The 12,013-nt window shown below is 48.9% G+C and overlaps 1 protein-coding gene across 1 annotated transcript in view; it reads right to left on the minus strand.

Annotated features, from left to right (window-relative positions):
• SMOX (spermine oxidase) overlaps positions 1 to 11,273 on the minus strand; it is a 57,203-nt gene extending 45,930 nt beyond the window's left edge. The window contains exon 1 of the mRNA XM_065634064.1: positions 11,181 to 11,273. The gene's annotated coding sequence lies outside the window, so the exon portion shown is untranslated. The remainder of the gene's footprint in view (positions 1 to 11,180) is intronic.
• Positions 11,274 to 12,013: the final 740 nt, after the last annotated feature.

Raw genomic sequence — 12,013 nt, forward strand, 5'->3', positions numbered from 1 at the left:
CCAAATTGCAACACACCAGCTATGAGATTAAGCTGGATCCACTTAAGCCAGACGTGTTCCTAAGAACAGACTAGTCCAGGCGAGCAGGCAGGCCACAGCCTGAATGAATTCTCCTTCTTCCAACATCCAGCAGGAAAAATTGAGAGTTCCGCTTTTTCTGAGTTTAATACCCTGGATTTAACCTCTATTTACAAACAAGCTAATGGCCATCCATGTGGACGGAAAAAATAAGAGTCCAAGGGCTTATCAACACAGAAAGAGACTAGAAAGTACTTTTTAGAATCCCACGTGCATCTGCTTCACATCCCTCTTATTTTATGGTTGGACTCAATGATCTTGAGGGTCTCTTCCAACTGAAACGATTCTATGATTCTTCCAGCATGCTTCCCCCGTGGACAATCCCCACACAGGTCAGTTTGAACACAACTTTTTTACTGTTTTGAAGCAACTCCCTCATTAGCAAATCTTTTAAAGAGCGGCCATCCTAGAGACGCTTAACCCATCCCCACGAATGGGGAGATACAGACTGGATGGATGCAACACAAGGTGGCTAAAATTTGGTTGGATCGTTGAGCTCAAAGAGGAGCAGCCAACAGATTGAAGTCCCAACTGGTAGCGTGATATGAATGATGCTCCTCAACGAACGGCCAGTACCGATGCTGTTCAACATCTTAATTAATGCTCTGGGTGATGGGATGAAGAGCTCCCTCAACAAGTTCAGAGGCAACACCATGCTGGGGTGAACGGCTGATACACTGGAGGGCTGGACTGCCCAGCAAGCTGGAAGAATGGGCTGAAGGAAACCTCATGGAGTTGAGAAATCCTGCACCCGAGACAAAAAAAATACCCATTGTCAGCACAAACTGGGGACTGACCGGCTGGGGAGAAGCTCTTCAGAAAAGCATCTGGGGTCCTGGTGGGCAATAACGTGAACAGGAATCAACAGTGTGCCCCTGCAGCTAAAAAAAAACGGCCACATACCGGGCTCTACTGAGAAGGACAATAGCCAAGAACTCAAGGAAATGGATCTTCTTCTCTTCTTCTCTTTTAGCTGGACTCCCCAGAAGAGACATTGCCAAACTTGACAGAGTTCAGCGGAGCACACTAAGGCGGTCTGGCCACTGGAATACAAGATGTAAGAGAAGAGAATGAGGGAACGGGGTTTGTTTAACCTTGACAAGAAATGGCAATTAGTGGGGGGACCTAATTTCTGCCTTCAAGTAGGCGGAGTTACAGAGAAGACGGAGCTAGACCCTTCTTGATGAGTGTGAACAAAATGACGAGAAACAACACGCACAACTTGCAGCAAGGAAAATTCTGTTCAGACAAGAGGAAAATATTCCTCGCCATGAGAGCGCTAAGTGTGGCATCAACCAGCCACGTTTGACTGGAAAAGGTCTGAAACCTGATCAGAAAAAGTTCACGAGAAACCCACCTTGGAGCAGGAGGTCAGATGAGAGCGCTGCAGATGTCCTGTGCAACCTAAGCCACTCTTCGGTTCTAGGAAATCATTATGAAGAAACACTAAACAAGGGATTTTGCCCAGTAGCCTACAGCACTCTCCACCTGTTCAGTGATAACAAGTACTTTAGACTCAAAAGCTGTCAATAAAATACCTTCCACATGACTAAAGATCCCTGTATCTGTAATTAAGAGAGAGAGGGGAAAAAAAAAACAAACCACGAGTAAGAAAGGAAACACTAGAGCTTTCACGGTTGTTTGAAACAGAACAAGAGAGACTGGAGACTCACATCGCACAAGTTATCATAAGAAAGCTCTGCAAGAAATCTGTGAGGAATTCAAAGGCGTACCGATAACTCAGACAAACAAAAACGAAGACTGCTCCTCCCTACCTGCTCTTCCCACCGCAATGAGGATGAGCTGACGCCAAGAGGTGTTTCAGACCTGTCCAGACCAGCCTTCCTTTTGCTGTTACCTTCTCCAGCTGGCTCGGGACAAAGGCTCTCTGTGTGCAGACATACCTTTCATACACACATTCTACTTTCTTCCACTGAAAGGTATAAGAGGTGTTAATAAATCCAAATAAAACACCTGCAACAATATACACAGACAAGGCTTTTTCTTTTTTTTTTTTTTTCTTCCCCCAAAAATAAAGTGAAGCACTCAACAAAGTAAAGCACTCGGATATGATTGAAATGAAGCTGCCACCTTCCTCTGAGTATCCTGTAAAACAACCCCCCTGAAACGTGATAAAATACACACAACTATGGTGTACAAGACAGTCAACCGATGCAAACTACAGTGTTTTGTGTAATTTGGACATCTGTCCACCTGGAAGTAGCAAGGCCCAAATTCACGTCACCCAGGTGGACAAGCAACCCTCAGATATCTGTCTCTGACACACGATGGCCATTTGGAATTGTTTTCCTAAAAGTATAAAAATCAAATAATAATCACCTTCAAGCAAAGGCCTAATTGTTCCTTTAATGCTGGCTGGCACGTTACCCAGTTCGCCTTATTAAATAATGTTTTTGGTTCTTATCTGCTGCATTTTCTGTCATGTTTTATGTTTGAGTGCTAACTCTCCTCTCAGAATAATCCTCATAGCCACATTTTACTGGTGTTAGAAACGCACAAATAACTGTATCCTTCACAGAAACGAAGAGATAGTACATACAAAATGAGATGCACGAAGCGTAATCACTGCAGGGAGGGAGAACAGAAGGTCACTCGTGAACTACAGCTGGGAGGTCAGATCAGGACAAGCCACAATTGCCCAAGTTGCAGCTGAGCTGCTCATGGGGAAAACCTTGGTGAGAGCAGCTGGCAAGGACCTTCACCTCACACTATGCTGATAATGGGGGAAAAAAAGAAATGCACCCATCAGTTTTGGGTCCCTCGCACCAAGAAAGGCCTTGAGGTGCTGGAGCGAGTTGAGAGGAGGGAACGGAGCTGGTGAGGGGCTGGAGCACAAGTGTGATGGGAGCGGCTGAGGGAGCTGGGGGTTCAGCTGGAGAACAGGAGCTGAGGGGAGACCTTCTGATCTCTGACCTGCCTGAAAGGAGCTTGGAGCCAGGGGGGGTCGGGCTCTGCTCCCCAGGAACAAGCGCCAGGACCAGAGGAAACGGCCTCAAGTTGCGCCAGGGGAGGTTGAGGTTGGATGTGGGGAACAATTTCTTCCCCAAAGGGCTGTGGGGCATTGGAACAGGCTGCCCAGGGCAGTGCTGGAGTCACCATCCCTGGAGGGGTTGGACAGACGGACATGAGGTTCTCAGGACATAGGGCAGTGCCAGGGGTTGGGGAACGGTTAGACTCAATGATCTTGAGGGTCTTTTCCAACCAAATGATTCAATGATTCTATGACCATACCCCAAAGTCTCCATAGGAGAGTCATGAAATTGTGTGTCAGCCCAGTACAGGTGGGTACCAGACTGAGCTCTGCAGGCAAGTTCTGGGCCCTGCAGCTCAAGAGAGACATGGCCCAGCTATTCCCAAATTCTGCTGTAGAGGATGGAACAGCTTGCTCTGCACAGTAACAAAAGGGCAAGGGGTCAGCAATGTTCAACTGCAGCCCGAGAAATCGGCGTCAGAAACCAGGAAAATCTTGGTAATGGTAAGAACAATGAAGGGCTTTAAAGGATCACTCAGGGAGGATGGGGAGAGTCCATCACTGGAGGCTTTTAACAACTACGTTGGACAAATATCTGCTGGGAAAGTTTAGATAGATCTGACCCAGGAGGTCAGATTAGACAATCTATTAAGGCCCCTTCTGTCCTGCTCTTCTTTGCTTACAACAGAAATATGACAGCAGAACATATCGGCAGCAGCCCCAGAGCACACGAGCTCCCTAATATTTCCATAATTCAGCAGAAAAATGCCATAAGATCCTGCGTGCAGCAGTTGCCCGTTCCCACATGGGAACTCCTCTGTTTCTGGAGAAGCAATACAGAGGTAACGCAAAAAAAATTGGTCTTACAGAACAAGGAAGAACAGGAGCTCCCCATCACAGCCTTCCCAACCAGACATTCCCTCTCCCACCCCACAGATCTTGTTAGCAGGAGCCCATCTGCCCTTTTTCTTCCACTTTGCATCCTTCTCATCTCACTTTGCAGATTTTTTTTTTTTCTTTTTCTCCTTAGGCCATTCTTCTGTTCCTCCCCAGAATGTTTTCACGTGTAAGATCATCAGGACTGAACCCTTTTCACGTTTTGGGGAAGCCCCGAGCAAAACGTCTGTGCTTCTAAGGACAAAAAAAGCTCACAGATCCTTCGCTTGGCCTCACAGACTCTCACCTGTCCCTCTGCTCAGCTGGGGGCACGACAAATCCCACCTGCATCAACCCTTCAGGCAGAAACTCCTAGTTAAGGCTGGCTTTTGTTCATCCCCAAAATCAGCGACCTTCAGGGCCTCCTACCAGCTTGCCTGTGGGCAGGGAGCCCACCACATGGTCCTGGAGGCCACCACACGGTCCTGGAGGCCACCCCAAGGGAATCAAGGGGACAAAGAGTGTAATGACCCAGCGCTTAACCCTAAAGCCTGTGGTCACATTCAGCCCTTTGTCAAGTCGACTTCAAAGTCCAAATAGAGGCACCAGATGCTATTGTATGACTGGAGCAATGGTGTGAGCTCCCTAGGACTATAAAAGAGACATTTAATTCAGTCTGCTACATTATCGGAAGCGCTGTGCTTCTGTAAGCATTAATTAACAGCACATCGTGTTCTGGGAGATCAGACCAGCCAAGCAAAGTGTAAACTGCAAAACCCAAAGTACTGACCTTTCTCTCAGGGTTAGAGCTTGAGCTATCAACTTTAGTAGCAAAGGGTTGGGGTTTTTTTAGGAGTTTTTGCTTCGTCGCGTGCCCCCCACAGCTCCTCCTGGCTCATTCTTGTCAATGCTACAATCCCAGGAAACTTCGATCTAAGTTTGCACTGTCCTTAAGAAGGGCAGCCCTGACAGCGGCAGTCACGGGACAGGCCAGGGATGGGATCCTACTGAAAAATAACCCCATCAAAATAAGTAATAACCTGCTGCCAGGTGTGCGATCTCTCACCCACAGTCACGGCAGAACAGGCTCAAGGACAGGGCCAAACCTTTCGCTAGAAGTAGCACCTTAAATTTGCGTAAATCACCTGTAAAACTAAACTCTGATGGAGGTGGAGAAGTTACGCAAGAGAAGAACAACCAGTCGGAGACAGGACAGCACAGCGAAAATACCTTAAAGCAGTTTCCCTGCTGAAAACGGTGCCTTGCAAAATGATGCTCCTCCCAGCTACCCAGGCATTCCAAAAGGATCTGTGATTTTTAGGGGTTCAAGGAATGGATCACCAGACACCCTAAGGATGCACGTTTTCCTGGCAGAGTCCTCTGGGATCGCGACTGATTCCAAAAAAGAAGATCCTGTTAGAAGAAGATTGGAGATCAAAGCAGGAGGTCACACCTACATCCTGGAACACGCGTGCCCATGGGACAGAAGAATTTTTAATTCTGTTTCAGACTAAACGTCTGTCCATCCAACAGAAACACGAGGTTTGCACACTTGAATGTTACACCTGTAAAATGTCTTTGGGAGAAAAATCATTCCCCACCTGCCCTCCTGAATGAATTAAACTGAACAGAGCTCTCATAAAGGAAAATAAACTGCTCCTTTTCATGCTATTCTCAAGCTTAGAGATAGGCCAGGACTACCTGCTTAGCTTAGAACAGGTATTTTCTGGACACATTAACAGCATGGGTAGGTACTTCACAACTGAAATGATCAAAAACAAAGTGTCTTTTCTTTTTTTTCTCTCCTCAAACTGCACAAACATCATCATGTCCTGTCCAATATTTCAGTCATTCCAAGCATGCCAGCAACCTACGCTGTTAAATGCCACTCAGCTAAATCGAGAGGACACACTTAAGAAAAATCTGGCATTATGCAGAAATATGAACGACAAAGACATGAACAAACAACTATCCATTCTTCAGAAATTCTCTGCTTCCATTTTGCTCTCTACTTTGTCAGCCAGGAAAACAAGTATTTTCTTTTTTCTTAAGAGGTAGTTGCTGCCTTTGAACTCAGTAAGTACCCAAAAAAAAAAAAAAAAAAAAAAAAGGATTCTAATGAAATTTTTAAGCCATTATGAAGACCCTGCAACCCTTTCAAGACCTATTGGATAAAAGAAATGCAAGTGACCAAAACTGAAGATTCCCCACATGCTGAAATTGTCTTTATTTACACTAGTTCAGCTCCCTGGGCTCCCCACCGCTGAGAATCCGCCTCACTTACTGGGACATCCTTTCTGTCACTGTCCCTCCATCTTCCTGCTCTCGGAAATGAGACAAACGTCTCCGAGGATGATGTGGAGAACAGCTCTGAAGGAAGAACACGGGACACCCAAAGCCCTGTGTAAATCACAACTCTGAGTCTGCAAAATCCACTTCCCTCAGACCCGGCGAGGTCCCAGCCACCATCATTTTGAGTTATCCCAGCGCACTAACAAACGCCGGCTTGTTTTACCCAGGCTTAAAGGATGGTCTGGGAGCAGAGACTGACCCTGAAATAGCTGTGGGATCAAACTCCAGCGTGAACAGCAGGAAAGGGCTTTTTGACCCCTCTTGCGTTGCATTCCTGCTGGTGAGGTTATCTCGGTACCTTCAGAGCAACCCAGGACAAACCCCCGCTGCACCCATCCTGACAACATCATGTCCCCGGCATCAAGATATCACCAAAAAAAAAACAACCCAACAACAAACAAATAAAACCTCCAGTGGCAATAAAAAAAGAAAAAATACCACCAAAAATCGCACTTAAAACCAAGGATGGGGCAACTTGATCTGGGTGAAGATGTCCCTGCTCATGGCAGGGGTTGGACTGGATGAGCTGTGAAAGTCCCTTCCCACCCAAACTGTTTTATGATTCTGTGACATGATTAAAATTCGCCAAAGCAACACCACTTTTAAAAAACCTACTGCATTTCAAGATCTCCAGAGGAAAAGGTCACCAGTATATAGAGCGCGTTTCGCAAAGCCAAGGTCTGTGTCCTGCTGCTGTCAGGTTGTTATAAAGCCCCACGTGGTGTGTTACCCACAGCCCGGGTGGGCATCGTGGGGTGCAGGTTGAATCCTCACCACCTGCATCTTTCCTCCAGCCTGCAGCTCGATCCCTACCGCAGGGTCCCTCATGGGTGCTGCCTTGGGTATCCAAAGCCTTTTCTTCCCCTACAGTGAATAAAGAACACGTCCAAACCGCAGTGGAACAGCTCTACGTATTGGTGACATGATGGACACACTCTGGTCAGGTTAAGGTAAAGGTCAGCGCCATGAAAGATTCTTGGAAGATTCAGACTAGACATGAAGAAGAAATTTTCTACACAGAGGGTAGTGAGAGCCTGGCCCAGGTTGGCCAGAGAGGTGGTGGCTGAACCATCCCTGGAGACATCCCAGGCCAGGCTGGACGGGGCTCTGAGCAACCTGAGCTGGTGCAGATGTCCCTGCTCATGGCAGGGGGGGCACTGGGCGAGCTGGGAAGGTCCTTTCCAACCCAAACTACTCTCTGATTCCATGAAGTTCATGCATCCTACACAGCCAAAGAGCACAACCACTGAAACACCAACTGGTGACAACCTACTTAAGATGCTTGCATGTGTCAAGTTGAACCTCACGAAGCTTCATTACAGGTTGTGGTGGACTCTCAGAAGGTACAGGGAGGAGCTGAACCCCAGAGGCTCCCCAAATACGTTCACAAGTATACACAGACACAAACAGAGGACCTCAGACTCCGGTTCTACAAAGCCAATCTCCAGAGCAGAGCCACACATCACATGAAACAGCTGCACCACATCAACCTGCTCCTCAGGTGCCACAACACACATGGTGCTAATGGAATCGCCATAAAGTTTTATTTTCCAAGTAGTTCGTATTCCCACCCATGGTATTTCTGGAATCTTTTCTTAAAATAAAAAGAAACCACAGAAACATCATTTTTTTTAAAAAAAAAAAAAAAAGCAAAAGATCTGTAACCAATTTCCATGGTGACTAATATAAACTCAAATGATATTACTGTGCACGCACCCACGTACCCTCTACACAGAGCATGGGATACCTGGACACATCAAAGCCAACACACCAACAAGAGCTGACAAAAACAGTGGTTGAAAATTTTCATTAATTTCTGCACCCAAGCAGGACAGATCCTCAAGCCAGATGATTTAGACGCTCTCTTGAGAAGGAAGAGTTCAAATCCATTCTCCACCCACTTCGTTTCCAAGAGGTAATATTTATATCCGTTTAGTTTATTGTTTACCACTCTGGCACAACTTACCAGCTTACCAACAGAGCTAAAGAAAAATCAGTTATTTAATTTCCATAGACTTGACTTCATTAACTTCTGGAGAGGACTAAAGTCTGTGGCCACTGAGAAAGGGCATTTCTACATTTTTCCATTTTCTGGTCTGTTAATTACAGTTACTGAAAGAGACAGCAGTTAGATTTGTGAAATACAACAGGCTGTGTTCTAATATTCATCAAAGGCAACGAGAAAATAATTTCTATTTCTTTTTCAGATAACCAAATCATACACAGACGGTAAATCCACATACTTCAGAAGTCAGCATCGCCATTTGGGCCAGCGGGAAATTAATTGGAGAATCTTTGATTGCAGGGGAAGGGATCACTTTTCTGTGGGATGACGGCCATAGAAAACATGAAGTGATATAAATGGGGTTGAAAGGACGGGCAGCTCTACTTGTGTAGCAGGCAGCAGGAATTAATTCCAGGCAGCAATACCCCTCCAAGCTTCTGAGGCGGGGACGGGCAAGAATCCACCACCTTTTGCAGATGGAAGATTGTGAAAAACCCAAATCACACCACTTGGCTAAGGTGGAGACCAGTAAAAGCACCATCACACCTTTAGACCAAAGGGTTCTGTAGGGACCCCATAAACCAGGGGTGTCAAATTCATTTTCACCACACTGGCCTCACGGTTGCCTTCAAAGGGCCGAATGTAATTTTAGGACTGTATAAATGTAACTACTCCTACATCTATACATTCCTAAAACTACATTCGGCCCTTTGAAGGCAACCGCGAGGCCGATGTGGCCCCCGGTGAAAATGAGCTTGACAGCCTTGCCATAAACAACAGGTTTATGCTTGTGAGCAATGTTAACAGTTTCACAGAGCTTTCCAAACTCTACCTCAACCTCTCCAATCCCACCAAGTCAACTGAGATTCCCCCATCCCAGGAAAACACTGTGTTTCAGAGACATCTCGGTTAATTTGTGACAGCACTCAGACACATTTTGGTGGAGAAGACACAAGGACAAGATAGCCCTTCCAATGAAACCCAGAGAGGGCTATCCAGGAGTGCTTGCAGCAACAGTGAAGACAAAGAAAGGGGCTCCCAGGACACATGTGGGGTGTTCATGGTGTTCCAGCCACATGCTCCATCATCTCAAGAAAGCACAAAGCGGTAGAGTCAAGAGCAGCTGCTCCCGCGAGCAAAAGGATAAAGGGCCACGGTGCCCAACATCAACCAGCATTTTCAGGACCTGCCGATCAGCACCTCTGCGCCTATTTCCACATACGGTTTGGCCAAAATACCAGCTAGATGCTCCTCTAAACCCCAAGATGCCCAGGGAAACATTTCAGCAGCTATGTAATGATTTGGATCCAAACCTAAGACCATCATTTTTTTCTTTTTTACCAGCTCAGCAGTCATCTGAACCCGTTTCCCAGTCCAGCTCCACAACGGGGGTACAATGGAAAGGCAATACTTGTCTTTTTTAGAGGCAAAGCCAGCTGGAACTACAGACCTTGCTACTCACTGAAAAACACCGTACATCTGTTCCGCAGCAGCGCCATGAAAGATTAGTAAGCGCTGGGCTAACAATCCGGAAAGGGAAAAGGACCCGCGAGAGCAAAATGTTATCACTAAGTCAATAAAGCAACACTTGTAAAAGACTGAAAAAAACGCCAGCATTCTCGCACAAGGCACAGAAACGCCCCGAGGCTGATTTCTCGTCCCCCCACTAAACCTGTCTGGTAACTCCAGGAACGGGACCGTGTCGTACGGGCTGAGGGAAAAGCGGATCCAGGGGGTGAGCTGAGGACAGAGCTCCGGACTCGACCCCGTTTGTGCAGGATCACGGAGTGGACGCGCGTTAGCTCATACACAGCGTTTCACTTTTATGTAAAGCTTGCGTTTACATCTAATGTATCGGGACAATTACAGCGCCGGGTTCGAGACAGCGTGCTTATACATCACACAAAAGGAGTTTTAGGGGTGATAAAAGAGCAAGGATCCAGCGGAGCGAGCTGTTATTTCTGGGGCTGAGGATGTAAATAGCTAAAAAGCTTTGTTTTGAGGTCAGGTTCGCTAAGCGACAATTGGCTTCGCACGTTTCGCTGCTGCGCGTCCGGGATTAACCCCTCGCCCATCGCAGCGGAAGAGACGGAGCAATTCTCCAGAAGTCAATGGGTTTGACTGAAAACACGAGACCGGTGGGAACTGCCAAGCCCCCCCGGTACTGTCACAGCTTCGTGTAAACAGGAGACACCAACACGCGAACGAACCGCAAGTCTTCGCGGCTCGTAATTTACATCCCGCCTCACGCAGCAGATGACGGCGGCGACTTCCCTACTTAACCTTTATTCTTCGTGTCATCGCCCGAAATGCTGAGGCAGAGAAAGCGGAGGCGCGATACGCTGGCATAAACACATGGGGGGAAAAAATTAAAATAATAATAATAATAATAATAAATACTCCAATGAGACGGCAGACATCGGTGGGTTCTCTCCCCTTGGCCAAGCCCTGCGCGCCCACGCCGAGGTGTTTCTTGGTTCCCCATCCCTCCCCAAAACCACGGGCTGGGATCAGACACCCACCCGGGCTCGGTGCTGCACCAGCCGGGGGAATTTTGGGGGGCTGAGGAACGAGGGCGGGCACGTTTATGAGGCCGTTTAGTGAAGCCGGGCGCATGGCATGGGGTGCAGGGGCAGGTCCCTCCGGCAAACACCCCCCAGCCCTGCCCCACGGCCCCACCGCGGGCTGGGAATCCTCCTCGGCCGTGTTTTTTAGAAGGAGGGAGCCGGGCTGCGGGGTGGCCGAGGGACGGGCCGGGGCGCGGCAGGTGCTGCGGGGGGAACGACCAAGGGAACGACCCCTCGCCCCCCTGGGAAGCGGGACCCCCCGGCAAGCGGGGAAGAGCCTCCGCCGCCTCCCCCCCGCCCCGTCCCGTACCTCTCTCTGCGGTGGCCGGAGGGGACGGGGTCTGGCCGCCCGCCCGGCTCGCCTCGGCGCCTCGCTGCCCTCCCCGCGGCTGGCGGCTCCCGGCGCGGCTGCGGCGGCTGCTGGGGCACTGCGGGCCCGGAACCAGCGCCGGCCTGTTTTCCAGCCGCCTCCCGCTTCGGCCCGCCCCGGCTCCGCCTCAAGGCTCCTCCGCCTCCTCCAGCTCCTCCCCTGCGAGCACCGGCCTGAGGCGCCTGCGGGGACGCGGAGCCTGCACCCGGCCCGCCCGAACGGCGGAGCCCCGGGGTCGCTAGATCCTCGCTTCCTCCTCCAAGGCAGGCCTGAGCCCCTCAGACACACCGCGCTGCTGGAGTGGGGTATCATCACAGAGTCATTTTTGGTTGGAAAAGCCCCTCAAGATCACCGAGTCCAACCATAACCCAGCCCTGGCACTGCCCCGTGTCCTGAGAACCTCATCTCCATGTCCAACCCCTCCAGGGATGGTGACTCCACCGCTGCCCTGGGCAGCCTGTTCCAATATGTGACAAAACACTCAGGGCATTAAGCCTCTGCCACGCAAACCTCTCCCGCCGGTAAGACAAAAAGGAAAATCTCATTTCAGCGTAGCAAGCCGGGGGACGGCATTCAGAGCCCAAAAGCGGAGGGGACAGGGCTCTCCCAGCGTCCGAGTTTGATGCCTTCCATGCAGCTGCAGGGTAAAAGTCTTGTGTCCAAGCTGCAGCTCGGTAAACACCACGTTTTATTCAAATTATAGTCTCTTTCCAAAATAAGTTTGTCACCAGGCACGAGCAACATATAAAGCACGGGATGAGGATCCACCAGTG

Source organism: Caloenas nicobarica, chromosome 4, assembly GCF_036013445.1.
Source record: "Caloenas nicobarica isolate bCalNic1 chromosome 4, bCalNic1.hap1, whole genome shotgun sequence".
In the NCBI taxonomy this organism is placed as follows: domain Eukaryota; kingdom Metazoa; phylum Chordata; class Aves; order Columbiformes; family Columbidae; genus Caloenas; species Caloenas nicobarica.